The sequence below is a fragment of the Canis lupus genome, chromosome 13, assembly GCF_003254725.2.
Source record: "Canis lupus dingo isolate Sandy chromosome 13, ASM325472v2, whole genome shotgun sequence".
NCBI lineage: Eukaryota > Metazoa > Chordata > Mammalia > Carnivora > Canidae > Canis > Canis lupus.
Genome location: NC_064255.1, coordinates 42,457,889 through 42,471,037, shown reverse-complemented (window position 1 = coordinate 42,471,037; position 13,149 = coordinate 42,457,889). Strand labels below are relative to the sequence as shown.

At 34.2% G+C, this 13,149-nt stretch overlaps 1 long non-coding RNA gene across 2 annotated transcripts in view; it reads left to right on the top strand.

Moving 5' to 3' along the window:
- Positions 1-537: 537 nt before the first annotated feature.
- The window catches only part of LOC112652242 (uncharacterized), an 87,779-nt gene continuing 75,167 nt past the window's right edge, over positions 538-13,149 (top strand). For both annotated transcript variants that reach the window (XR_003131302.2, XR_007401657.1), the window contains exon 1: positions 538-649. This is a non-coding gene — a long non-coding RNA (uncharacterized LOC112652242). The remainder of the gene's footprint in view (positions 650-13,149) is intronic.

Genomic DNA, 13,149 nt, shown 5'->3' with positions numbered 1-13,149 from the left:
AGATGTATTACGTTATCTATAGAAAGAAGGTCGGGTCAAATCTTCACCAATCAACGTGAGAGTTATAAATCACAAAATCATAGACTGCTAAAGCTATAAGGACATTGGATCCAATCTAATCCATGCCATTTATTTTACAGAGGTAAAAATATAGTCCAAAAATGGTAAAATCACCTTCTTGTTCAAGAACATAAAGTTAGTGTTAGTTTCATTGATAATATACTTGTTCTTTTACATTCTGCATGTGTGGGAACATATTTTATTCTGTACCCTAAAATAAGATTTTGAAAATCTTTTATTAATACAGTACAGCAGTTCACATTCTGTTTATGAAGGATTTAAAATCGTTTTAATTTACCACAATATTCTGTCAGTGTAATTAACCATCTCAGGCTACAGTATTCAACATTAAACAAAAAAATTTTTTTTTCTACTGGTTTCCTTGAAATGAGCAGTTTGCTTCCTGTTGCTAAGGAAACAGATTTTTGCATGAAATGTAATGTAGCATTGATGTCACAGTAAACCACTAAAGTGGAAATCTTTAAAGTCTGACAACATCTTGAGAATAAGCAGTTTTCTCTAATCAAAATGAATTCAAAATTATTCTGAGCATGTGCAAATGCAGTATTTTAGAAACACATTTCTGCTGGTAAGGACTTGCTTTGTTTATCTACTTTACTCAAAATCAACATAAAGTACTTTTAATATGTGCTTATACTATATGCAATTTATATTTTCATAATCCCAACTTCCTATAACTATAATTAAAAGATTATTTTAACAAAGCAGTAGTAATTATGCTTAAAAACAAAAAGGATAATTTAAAAATTAAGTGAATTTTATCATGAATGGTGTTAGCATTATCTTTTATAAAAAAAAAATAAAACTGAATGATAGGATTTATCCTTTATGTATCCTTTGTTTCCCGGCTCAAGTTTTCTTAATAAAATAAAAAATGGTCCAGATATTTGGAGAGCAGACTTTCTTAGGTCAACAGCAGAGAGCCTTTTTATCTAACTATGGTTTAATTCAGGAAAGATAAAATGTACAGTCTCTAAGAAACACTATATTTTATTAGTGTTTATAAGCCCCCAAAATGTTATTTCTTGGGCATTTTTGACAAGTGGCAACATGGTAGTAGCTGACTAATCCTTTAATTTCAAATCAGATCTAGTGGGTTTCATGAAATGAACTGGGCTTTTAAAGATGCAGCTCACTTATTCACTGGCTTAGGGGTTTAATTGTCTGGTTATCTGAATGAATCCTTTTAAGGGGGCAGAGAGTGCTTTCCTTTCAAGGGACTGGGAATGGTGGCACAGTGTCCATGGATCTTCAACAGTGGGGTTAAAATAGCCTCAGGGCCACACAGATCCCTACCAGGCTGGATTCCCTGCATTTACAACAGGCCCATTGCCCAGATCCTCTGGGAGCAGGTTGCTAGAGTTTGGGCTGCATTGTTGGGAGGGTTAAAAAAAAAAAAAATGGTCATGATTTTTGGTTGTTTGTGGGGAAGTCTACAATGAAGCTTATATATTTTTTCCAAACTCAGGAAAACCTAGAATCTAATCATAAGGTTAACAGTTTTGACAATCAGGAAACTTGAATTTAAGGTTTGTATATTTTGATATATTCAATTCTGCTTATATTGAAGTTTGGGGTTTATATGCCTGGTTCTTGAGGCCGCTGCAGAGTTTATTTACACTTTTCTTATGACTTTTGTCACTTTCAGCCCTAGATGATTATCAGGAAGTTCTATCCTGTTTATGATGTAATGTTTTAGAGACAATGCAATGATTTATCTATCTCAGCACGCTTGCAGAGTATGACGTCCTGTATGTATCACAGTCATTACATTTGTGTTGGAAAAATAAGGGGATTGCTGAACTTTATTTTGGTGTTATATCAACGATTCTCCCAACATAGCTTTTATAATTGAGGTAAGAGAGGCATTTGTGTGTGTGTGTGTGTGTGTGTTGATGTCGTTGCTTTCATCTTTGCATAATTATTACAGTGTAAATAAACCTAACTAAATGGGCTGCTCAAGTCAATTATTTAATTAAAAAATTAAAAACTTCTATAAGAGTTGTAGAATATTTGTTAAAAACGTGAGTTCAGTGACATGGTATATACATAATCCATTTAAGAAAAACTAAATCATATTTCCCAAACAACAGACCAGCTATTACAACCATGAAGTTACAAAATAACACAGACGACTTTGATATCTCTTTTCAAGTCATTTTACAAAACTTAGTCCATGTGATTTTCTTCCCAAATAACCATTGTTTCTGAAGTGCTAGTGAATATATTAAGGAGTTCTAGAACATGCCTAAAAATAAGGAAATGCTTTAAAATTTGTTTTTATTAATCTAGCAGTTGGATACTTGTAGGTTTAAGAACAGAAGTAAAAGAAATAGACTTGGTTGCACAGTAAGTCTCTGCTGCTAACCCCGTGTTCTGGAAAACAGTCTTAACTGTTTCCAGGAATGGTGCTGGAGTGCTCCTTCTTCATCTGTGTTGCTCTTTGCCCTTCTGCATGGCCTCTCTTTGGGCAACCCTCTGCCCTACACTCCTTTTCCTCTGTCTGCATACCAGGACCCAACAGAAACTAGGGCTCAGAAGCTGAAGACTTCCTCTCATCAGACAGGCAATTTCTTACTTACCACATAATCTTGGACATGCTGATAAATGCCCTTAAACTTCTATTTTTTTTTCAATTGTAAAATACAGATTAAAAAAAAAAGAAACTTCCCTGTTGATAAGTTATGCATGTAAATCCTGAGGCAGAATGTTTGACACAGAATTAAACATGATAGAAGATAGCTATGATGATGATGATAATGATCTATGCATGGGAAGAGAATGAACCCCCCTAGATATATCTCAGGGTTGTGAAATCTTATCATTAATACCTGTGTGAAGGATTCAACTGAGAAAAATAAATTACTGAAAAATATTAAGATAAAATTATTCTGGACTGATTTTAGACCAGAGCTTTCTTTCCCATTCTAAAAAAGAAAAGATACTGAATAATACTACATACAGGTTATCAGAGATAAGGAGCTCAGCAAGCTTTTAATTAAGTTATTCGAATTAATGGGATCAGTGCACTAGGGTGCAGATATTTTATCTTTACCTAGAAGCTAAGAACCATTTTCTTCATCTACTGCCATGTTGCACCACATTCACAAAAATTCCACAATAATGCCAGTAAATCTATTGCTTTAAAAGGATATGTGCAAAAATAGTCTTTGCCTTAATGATGTCAGAATTACAGAAACTTTGGGAGTGAACAGTGTTTTGGGGTAGGAGGATTTCTCAGGGAAAGACTAAGAAAAAGTTCTTCAAATATTTTCAAATTAAGAAAAAGAAGAGGTTTTTATGCTAGAGTTCTGCTCCTTAGTGTGCAGTTCATTGTGCTAATAAAGCTTTTATAGACTTGCATAGCAAACTTGCTAAAGTAAACCCACTTTGAGTGACAACTAATAGCAAAAAAGAGAGAAAAAGAAAAGGAGATAATACAGCTAAAACTAGCATTAGTATTCATGAAAACTAGTAAAATCTAATAAAGATGAAATATATATCATGGCCAAATAACCCACAAACACAGTACACATTGCTTTGGTGACAAACTATGCTTTTCATTATGGGAGCATAAATATAAAGTAAAAATCTCTATGGAACAAATTTTATTTAAATAATTTCCATGTGCTAAAATTGACATTTGAATTTTAAACCATTTTAAAGTCTACTGGAATTCATTTTAATTTGTTCTCTGAAAATATTTTCTTTTTTCCTTATATTAGATTTTGAAGGCTGTTTCCATAGAAACCACTTCATCAAGCAAGAGCTTGAACTTTTTTTAAAAAAACATAAAATGGGCTTGACCATCTCTTTTCCTATAGAGGTATAAACAACCTAAAATAGCACACAAAATGATTTTAAAGGTAGGCTGATGTTTACAGCGCAACCCCTGCGGCCAGAAAGTTCATGGAATTGTTCTTTGCTGGTTTGTCTACTGCGTTCTTAGATTGGAGGCTGCTGTGACAATGTTCTTTTTTTTTTCTTTCTTCCTTCCTCCCTCCTTCCCTCTGTCCCGCCTTCCCTTCTTTCCTGAATTAGTACCCTATGGCTGTTGTAATAAATGACTACAAACTTGGTGGCTAAAAACAGAACAAATCCATGTTCCCTTATGGTTCTAGAGGACAGAAGTCTTAAAACAGTTTCACTGGGTTAAAGTCAAGGTGAAGGCAGGATGGGCTCCTTCTGTAGGCTCTAGGGAAGAATCCTGTTCCTTGGCTGTTTTAGCATCTGGTAGCCCCTTGCACTCCTGGACTGGTGACCTTCTTCTTGTGTTATTCCAAACACTTGACTCTATCACCATTTCTCCTGACATGTCTCTGCTCTTCTCACTCCTTCCTACTAGAATCTTTAACGATTACAACCCTTTTGCCATAGCGATCATGATTCTGGGTTTATTTGGCCTACCGTACTTCCTTTCTTCCCGTGTTTCAAGTTCTTGTTTGCACAGAAAAAAAAAATAATAATAGCACAGTTTGTACGTGTAGGTAATGAATAAAGACAAATAAAACTCACCAGCAAAGATTCAGCTTCAAGAAATGTTTGAAAACAGCTGAGATGGTATGCAGTGTGTCAAAATACCAGATAACTGTCAACAAAAATACCAGATAACTGTGTCAACAAAAATACCAGATAACTTGCTCAGTATATTTTCAGAGCTGATGATAACAGATTTTCATATTTGCATAATGCCTTAAGTATTTGCATAGAATTACACGCAATACATCAGTGGGGTTAGCCCCACTGTGCATATGATTATGCACTCTTCCTGTTCAGACAGGTAAGGTCCCATGACACGAAGTGCCTTGTAGAAGCTTATTCAACTTTCAAACTAGGTTGTCAAGAAAAGCACTGTCCTGTCTCCTTGCTCGGTGGCTTTATTACTGCTTAGAGATTCAGGCTGAGAAGAGTATAGGTTATTTCCTCTCCACCACTTGTGAAAAGCACATTATGCAAATGAATAGAACAATGCAGTTTTTAGAAATATATATATATATATAGGAATCGAAGCTGTTAACAAGGCCTAGATTTGTATCATAATCCAAATTACTTTTTTACTCTGAAGAGCTTTGTTTTTGCTCTACTTTATTTTTTTTAATTTTTTATTTAAATTCAATTTGCCAACCTATAGTATAACACCCAGCGCTCATCCCATCAACCGCCCTCAGTTCCTGTTCACCCAGTCAGCCCTTCCCCACCCCCTACTTTGTATATTAAGAAAAAATCTTATTGGTAAACATTTGATATTTTCCCAAACATTTAACAGAAAATAAAAATGAAACAATTATGATCCTACCACAAAAATAACTTTTTCTTTATTCTTTTTTTTTTCTTTTTATTTATTCTTGACATGATTACTTCAGGTCTTCTATGCATTTTTTTTAACAAATATGTTTTGTTTTTCAAAACAGAATGAATTGTAATTTTTTTCTGTATCATTAGAAACTTAAAATGGTGATAAATGCTTACTACTGTATAATATTATTAGGTTAGAAATTATTTTTGTTTTTTGTGTGCACATTGGATTGTTTTTAGAATTTAAAACTAAAATTGCGGGATCCCTGGGTGGCGCAGGGGTTTGGCGCCTGCCTTTGGCCCAGGGCGCGATCCTGGAGACCCGGAATCGAATCCCACGTCGGGCTCCCGGTGCATGGAGCCTGCTTCTCCCTCTGCCTGTGTCTCTGCCTCTCTCTCTCTCTCTCTCTGTGTGACTATCGTAAATAAATAAAGAAAAAAAAAATTAAAAAAAAAAAAACTAAAATTGCAATTTCGTGCTCAAATATGATTAGTGGTAAGATTCTATGTTCTAAGTGCTAACCACTATCCATTAGAATCCTTTTAGCAGTTATCTGTAAATGCCCAATTCTTTGGCATTTTGTCAATATTGGATACAATTTTCAATGCTTTCCAATACATAACACAAAGTGTTATTTCTTTGTTTTCATAATTTTATCTAGTTTTGTAGTAGGATGAACTTTCTTTTTTTGCCATTTTATATCATTATGAATTGTTTGTTTACATCCTTTGCAGATTTGTCCTTTTGTTGAATTTTAAAATTAACGTAAATACTAATTAATACTATTTAAAACTCTGCCACTTGGTATACAGAATTATTAAATTGTGATTATTGATATCACCAGTTAGAAGCTCTTATTTTTTATTTAAAAAATAAAAAGTACAGTAATCTTTCATTGGTTAAGTTTTTAAGCTGACAAGTATCAGTGAGTATATGATTATATTTTAAAATTTATTTATTGTTTTAAATGGTTTTTCCTTCAGACAAGTAATACTAAGTGTTCTATAACACTGCATATAATTATATAAGAAAATAGCTGTGTTTGTATAAATTATAGGCCACATGGATTATTCCTACATGAATAAAATATGGTTTTCCTACAAAGCTTTTATGTGCTCAATGGTTTTATTTACCTCTAGGATAGGAGTAATCTTTTTATCTCCAATTCTCTTATTAGTCACTCCTGAATCTACTTCAATTAGACTTTTTTCAGCCAGCTCCTCTCCACAATACTCTCAATTCCACATTGCTCTGTGAACTTGATGGGTGCCCTAGGTCTTGAGGTCACAGGACTGACCCAAGGCACCTAGGATGTTAAGTTTACAGTATGAGGTAGACATTATAGGCACATGTGGGAATAAGGTCCTTCTATAGACCTGGCGCCTGTGAATACCACTCCCCAGTGCTGACAATCTTCTGTCCTGAGGAAGTCATGTCATTATTCAAAACTCAACTAAAATAACATTTTCTAAAGGAGAAATGCCCCTGACCAAGTCATGTCCTACCTCTATTCTTTCTCATAGCACATTATAATTCTACATAGGGCATCAACATTTTAATTACAATGTATGTAAAATTTTATTCATTATCTGACTCCCTCAGAAATATGCCTAACTCATGGAAGGCTAAAAAGTATATACCTGTTGTGTAAATAGTGGGTCTAATTTTGAGATGCATAATTCAATTTAATTATAACCCCATAGATTTTTCTTACCGTACTTTTCTAAAAAATTAAACATTTTAATCCAATGGAGAGAATCCATACTACACTTACATATTTAACATAAGACATAACAAAGCATTATAAAAATTTATAATATGCAGAAATTTCATAATATTATTATTAATAACTGTAATAAAAGTTTTTTCACTCTCAATATGTGAATAAACCGTTTCATGAAAAATCAAATCTGAAAAAAGTAACTTTTTAACTCATTCTATTTTGAAAAATATAAAATAAGAACTGAATAGATACACAAAGAAATAACTTACAGATCAGGAGATGCATCTAATATAAGACAAACTCAGTCTTATTTAATGTAGAGCAATTATTATTCAGAATAATAAAAAATTATGATTGATGGGTTTTTTAGAAGACTTTATTTCCTTTTTCTATTATAAATCCTGTAGTTCTCACTAGTCAAAAAGGTGTGTTTATTATTTATATTTATTCAACTTTTAATGTATCACGGGAAACTGGCATGAGGAATGGTAGAAAAAAAATAAAAATCAATTTTGAGTGTGACTTGCTTGGACTCATTAGATAATACACCTAAAACATACTATTGCCTCTTCTCTTTAACTTGGTATGTGCAAACACATAAAAGTTTTAGGTGATATTGAGTTGAATAGAATTGAACTGTTCATTTAATGAGCTTAAGCAGTATAACATAGTTGTGGAAAATCACAGATTTGTAAATAAGATGTACTTTGAGTCCACTCTTGGTTCTGACCTCTAGTGCCTTTGTGAAGTTAGGAAAATCAAATATACTCTCTAAACCTTTGTTTTCTGTAAATAAACAGAAAAATCAGATTCGCTTCCAAGAGCTAATTTGAATATTGAATGAGATAAGACTAAATGCTAAACGCATGGTTTGGGGCAAAGGCATATAAAAAATTAGCTTTTAGACAGCTTCAAGAAAAATGACTGATAGCATACCTAAGACATAAAGAGTTTAGCAGGACATATTTTTTACCTGCCTAATTTTTCTTTTCCTTGTAATGAAGACACTTATGGCGATATTAAAACCTACTGCATAAATATCACTAAAATCAAGAGTCCATTCACAAATTAGTAAAGTCTTTATAATCCTAAGTGGTCATAAACTGATGTGTACAACCTCCGTGAATGGGTTTGTTAATCAAGTTTTCATATCTATCACACATTGATGTCCAAGTTTTCAAGAATTAAAATATGTTAAAAAACACATAAAATATCTTCTGAATATAGTGTTTCTTTGTTTCAGACATTATTTTGATATTTCATGTTAGCTAAAGGAAACGAAGTGAATAATTGCCACTGCCAATTGATAGGATTGTAATAATAAACATTGTAATATGAGTCAGTAAATGCTAATTCAGAAAGAAATCTGGTTAACCAAATGTCATAAATAGAGATTTTATTGTATTCTAATTCCTATCATTAGGCTTTGTCTTACTACAGGATTTCTATAAATTACATGATTTTTCTATACATGACCATATATATACATATGCTTCGAAGTAGTCTACACGCAAATACAAACATATATACAACTTCTAGACTTGACATAAGTAATTTTCAATATTAACTACATAAAATGATGAAATTAATGCTACAATAGCAGGGATTAGTTTTTGCTGAACATAAGCTTATAGAAAATATGATCTTCAACATTTAACAAAACCTTGAAATATTTCTATATTTCACTAATGCTGTCATGTCAACTTTGCATTTGAATAATGCCCCATTAATATAATGCTTTATAGACTTACCAAATTACTCATACTCTGTCCTTTTGAATAGCAGACTAGATAGTTATGGATAATAATGCTATTATTCAAGGACAATAGGAAAGTGAAAATTTTATCATCAGGTTACCTCAGGGCAAAGTAAGAGAAGTAAAATCATTTTTTATGTTGGTAGTTCATATGCATTAAATTCTAGATTACTAAGGCACTCTGATAGATTCTCTGTTGAACAACTTTAGAATTGGGTCTAAAGAATTAAGAAAATTATGTTTACAAGTAAAGAATTGAAGAATCATTTAAAAGAGTCACTCATCTTTCTGGAATCTTCTTCTTAGAAGAAGTGTTCCAAGAGGACAAGTAAATGTAGACTTGTAGTTGTATATGGTGCTTTCTGAGGCTATGCTGGAAAACAAAACATCTGTAGAGAGCTTGACCAGGCACTCGGTTTAAACCTGGAAATCTATTAGGAAGTATACTGCTTGCAATTTTATTATTGGTTGAAAAACTGCCTGGTTGGATTAGTCTTCTAAAATAGAATGTGTTTACTATTATTGGGACTGCAAGACATTTGAACTTTGATTATTGTGTACATATTTAAACAACTGTAATTAACAGGAAATCACTATCTTTTGAATGCATTTTTAATCCCTAAAATTCAAAGCAAAAAGCAGTTAACAAGTGCCTAGGTGCTCTGACATACTGATGTGAGTGGGCAAAGTTAAACAGGGTGTTAACCCTTCAGGAAATTATTAGGAGGTTAACATGTATGCTTCATAATATTTGCTCTAGTTTTGGCTATATTTGCACATATCTAGTCCTAATTCACAGAAAATGAACGTATACTACTATGCTAAGTAGAGGGTACCATTTCTACTTATGCTGCTTTTATCTAAGTTATTTTTAACCTTGCCTTCTATATCTATGGTGTTTTCTATGTACAAATAAGAATGTCTTAGATTTTATAAGAATAGGCATAGTTTAATTTCATCATGAGCCTCAGACACCAAAGGTACTTTCCTATATTTTTTCTATATAAGTAAGGAAACAGTAACTTATATAATTGGCTAATAGTCATGGAAACATGAAAAAAAGCAAGTAAAACACTGCTTTCATGACTTTACTAATTTTACTTCTCAGCTGAATAGATTACATGATGAAATCCATATAGTTAAAATAATCTACATACTGTTAATAAAATGTGTATTGTCTAAGATATTGCCGGTAGGAGGCAAGGAGTCTGGTACAAAACAAAAAATTGAAACTTCTTCACAAATAAGATTTAGAAATAGATTACCTGAAAAAATTCTGGAAAAGCACCCAGTTATGATTTTTACTACCTTCTTTTTCTCTCTCACTTAGTTTTCTGATCCTGGAGAGTTCTGTCTCAGCAAGATCTAGAACTTCGTAAAACATAAAAATAAGTGTGAAATTCCTTTGTTGAGAATTCCTCCTTCTAATCACTTTGTCCAGTGAAGAATGGATGAATGAGAGAACAGACTCAAAAATATCAACCGTGGGATGTCTGGGTGGTTCAGAGGTTGAGCATCTGCCTTCGGCCCAGGGCATGACCCCAGGGTCCTGGAATCGAGTCCCACATTGGTTTCCCCACAGGGAGCCTGCTTCTCCCTCTGCCTGTGTCTCTGCCTCTCTTTCTGTTCTCTCATGAATAAATAAATAAAAATCTTAAAAAAAAGATATTATAAAAAACATATCAACCATGATCCAAGCAAAATACACACTAGAGGAAGACAAACCATGAGAGACTCTTAACTCTGGGAAACACACCGAGGGTTGCTGAAGGGGAGGTGGGTGGGGGAGGGATAACTGGGTAACGAGCATTAAGGAGGGCACATGATGTAATAAGCACTGGGTATTATATGCAACTGACTAATTATTGAAAACTACATCTGAAACTAATGATGGACTATATGTTGACAGATTGAATTTAAAGTAAAAAAAATACCTACAGGGATGCCTAGGTGGTTTAGTGATGAGCACCTGCCTTCGACTCAGGGCGTGATCCTGGGATGCCGGGATGGAGTCCCTCACTGAGCTCCCCAAGGAGCCTGCTTCTCGCTCTGCCTATGTCTCTGCCTCTACCTCTCTCTCTGCGTCTCTCATGCATATGTAAATAAAATCTTTAAAAAAAATACCTACAACCCATGAAAACATGAAAAAAAAATAAGTGTGAAATTCATTCACTTTGCAAACAAGTATTCATTTTGCACCAAGTATTGTCAAGAATTCTTCTGGACTCTAGGAACACTAAGGTAAGAAAGACGATTTCTGCCTCACAGAGCTTTAATAAGTAGACAATCATCACACAGTTCACGAAGTTCTATGGTTGGGGGATTTTGCATTATATTATTGAAGCATGTAAAAAGGAATCCAAGAATTGGGGTCGGTGAAGATAGAGTGTGAGAAATGGCACAGTATATGAGACCTGAGGATGAATAGAAGTTAGCTAGCCTGATTTTAAAAAAAGAAAAGTTATGAGGGATGAGAGGAATTAAAGGAAACAGGATCTACAGATATATAGAAATAAACACTGTCACATTCCCCTCTGACACCTCCTTCAGAGTTAACACATCTATCTCCCTCCCGCTAGAAATATCTACCACTGAAGTCTCAAAGCTGTATCCTTCCCTGGGAATTCCCATCAGCTGCACAAATCCACCTTGCCTAAGGTCATGCTCTCTCTCAAGGAGCTGCTCATTACGAGTTGATGTGGCGATGCCAACATCTAGCCTCCTTGCTATAGTTTGGGGGAATCCAAAGAGACATCCTAGCTCGAGCTTTTCATATGATTGGCTGAGACCTCAGTTGCCATCACATTGTTGGTTAGCTTTTCTCTTCTCCCAACTTCCGCTGGCCTCCCTTCCTTACAGGTGTATCCTCCTAGAACACTCCCCAGTAAATCACTGGCATGCAACTCTCCTTCTCACTGTTTCCAAAGCACCCAATCTAAAATGAACACAGAAGTGGAAGATGACATGGCACCTGAAAGAAGACTAACATGGCCATGGATTGGAGAGTTAGGGAGAGGCAAAAAAAAAAAAAAAAAAAAAACAGAGAGAGAGAGAGAGGAGAAGTAAGAATGAGTCAGCCCGTCTTGGAAATCTTATTGTAACATTACTATAAAAGCAATAGAGAATGGTTGAAGTGTTTTATACATAGGATTGACACAGTCACATTGGAATTTCATAAGATTTTTCTGGCTGCTGGAAGGACAATGGATTAGAAGAGGACAAAGTTAAAGGCAAAGAAAAAGCCCCTTTGCAGAAGCATTCATTGTGAGAAATGACATTTGAATGAGTATGGGGATAATGGAGAAAGAGATAACTGAATGCACATGAGATATATTTTGGAGTTAGAATAGATAGAAATTAAGGTTGGATGTGTAGGGAGACAAAAATACAGAGTTTCAAATGAAGTTCATTTGTGTGGCACTGCGGTGAAATGATGGTGCCATTTATGGCAATAGAGGAATAGGCTCTGCTACCTAACTATGGTTAAGTAAATTTCATTTCTCTAAGTTTAAGATTGTGTAGAGATAGATTTTTAGATTAGATATATACACACATATAAGTGTACAATGCCATGTAAATGCTAAGGACCTTGATAACACTAGAATATGAGACAGGTTTGGGCATAAATGCTTAGCGTGAAGGTAGAGGAAAATAATTTCGGGGCAAGCAACTTGAAATTCCTTGGAGGGGATTTGGGGGAAATGCATAGGAAGAGGACTGAATTAGATTGGTTTGAAAAATATTTTTTGAAATAAAAAAAGAAAAATGTTTTTTGTATAACATGGAATCTGCAGGATTTAAAATGTTGGAGCTATCAGCTTTATAATTCTCCTGGCCTTGCCCTAAGATTATTGACTTGTGTGGATGACTGTTGCAGCATCAGACTTTGCAATGGAGTTCAAAAATAATGTCTGGGAAAACCATGAGAACTACTACTGCTATTGCTATCTTTTTGTTTTATTATTAATTTTTTAATTTTAAAAAAGCAATGCTTTTCTCACAAAATTCATCCCTCAGTCCCTTGACAAGAATTATACTATGTGGCTACCCCTAACTGTCACAGAGCAAATGCTTAGCTTTCCCATCCTTAATAACTGAGATTTGCAAGGAGTAAAAGAGGCTGGGAATAGGCTGGATTGGGTCAACCATCTTAGTGCCTGCCACAATCTACCCTTTGTATTCCCAACCTTCAAACGTGCACTTTTCTCACATATATCCATTGCATGAAAAACTTTTGCCTAAATACTTTTGAGTTATTCATCAAACTTTAGGTTCAGAATCTGTCTTTAGCAA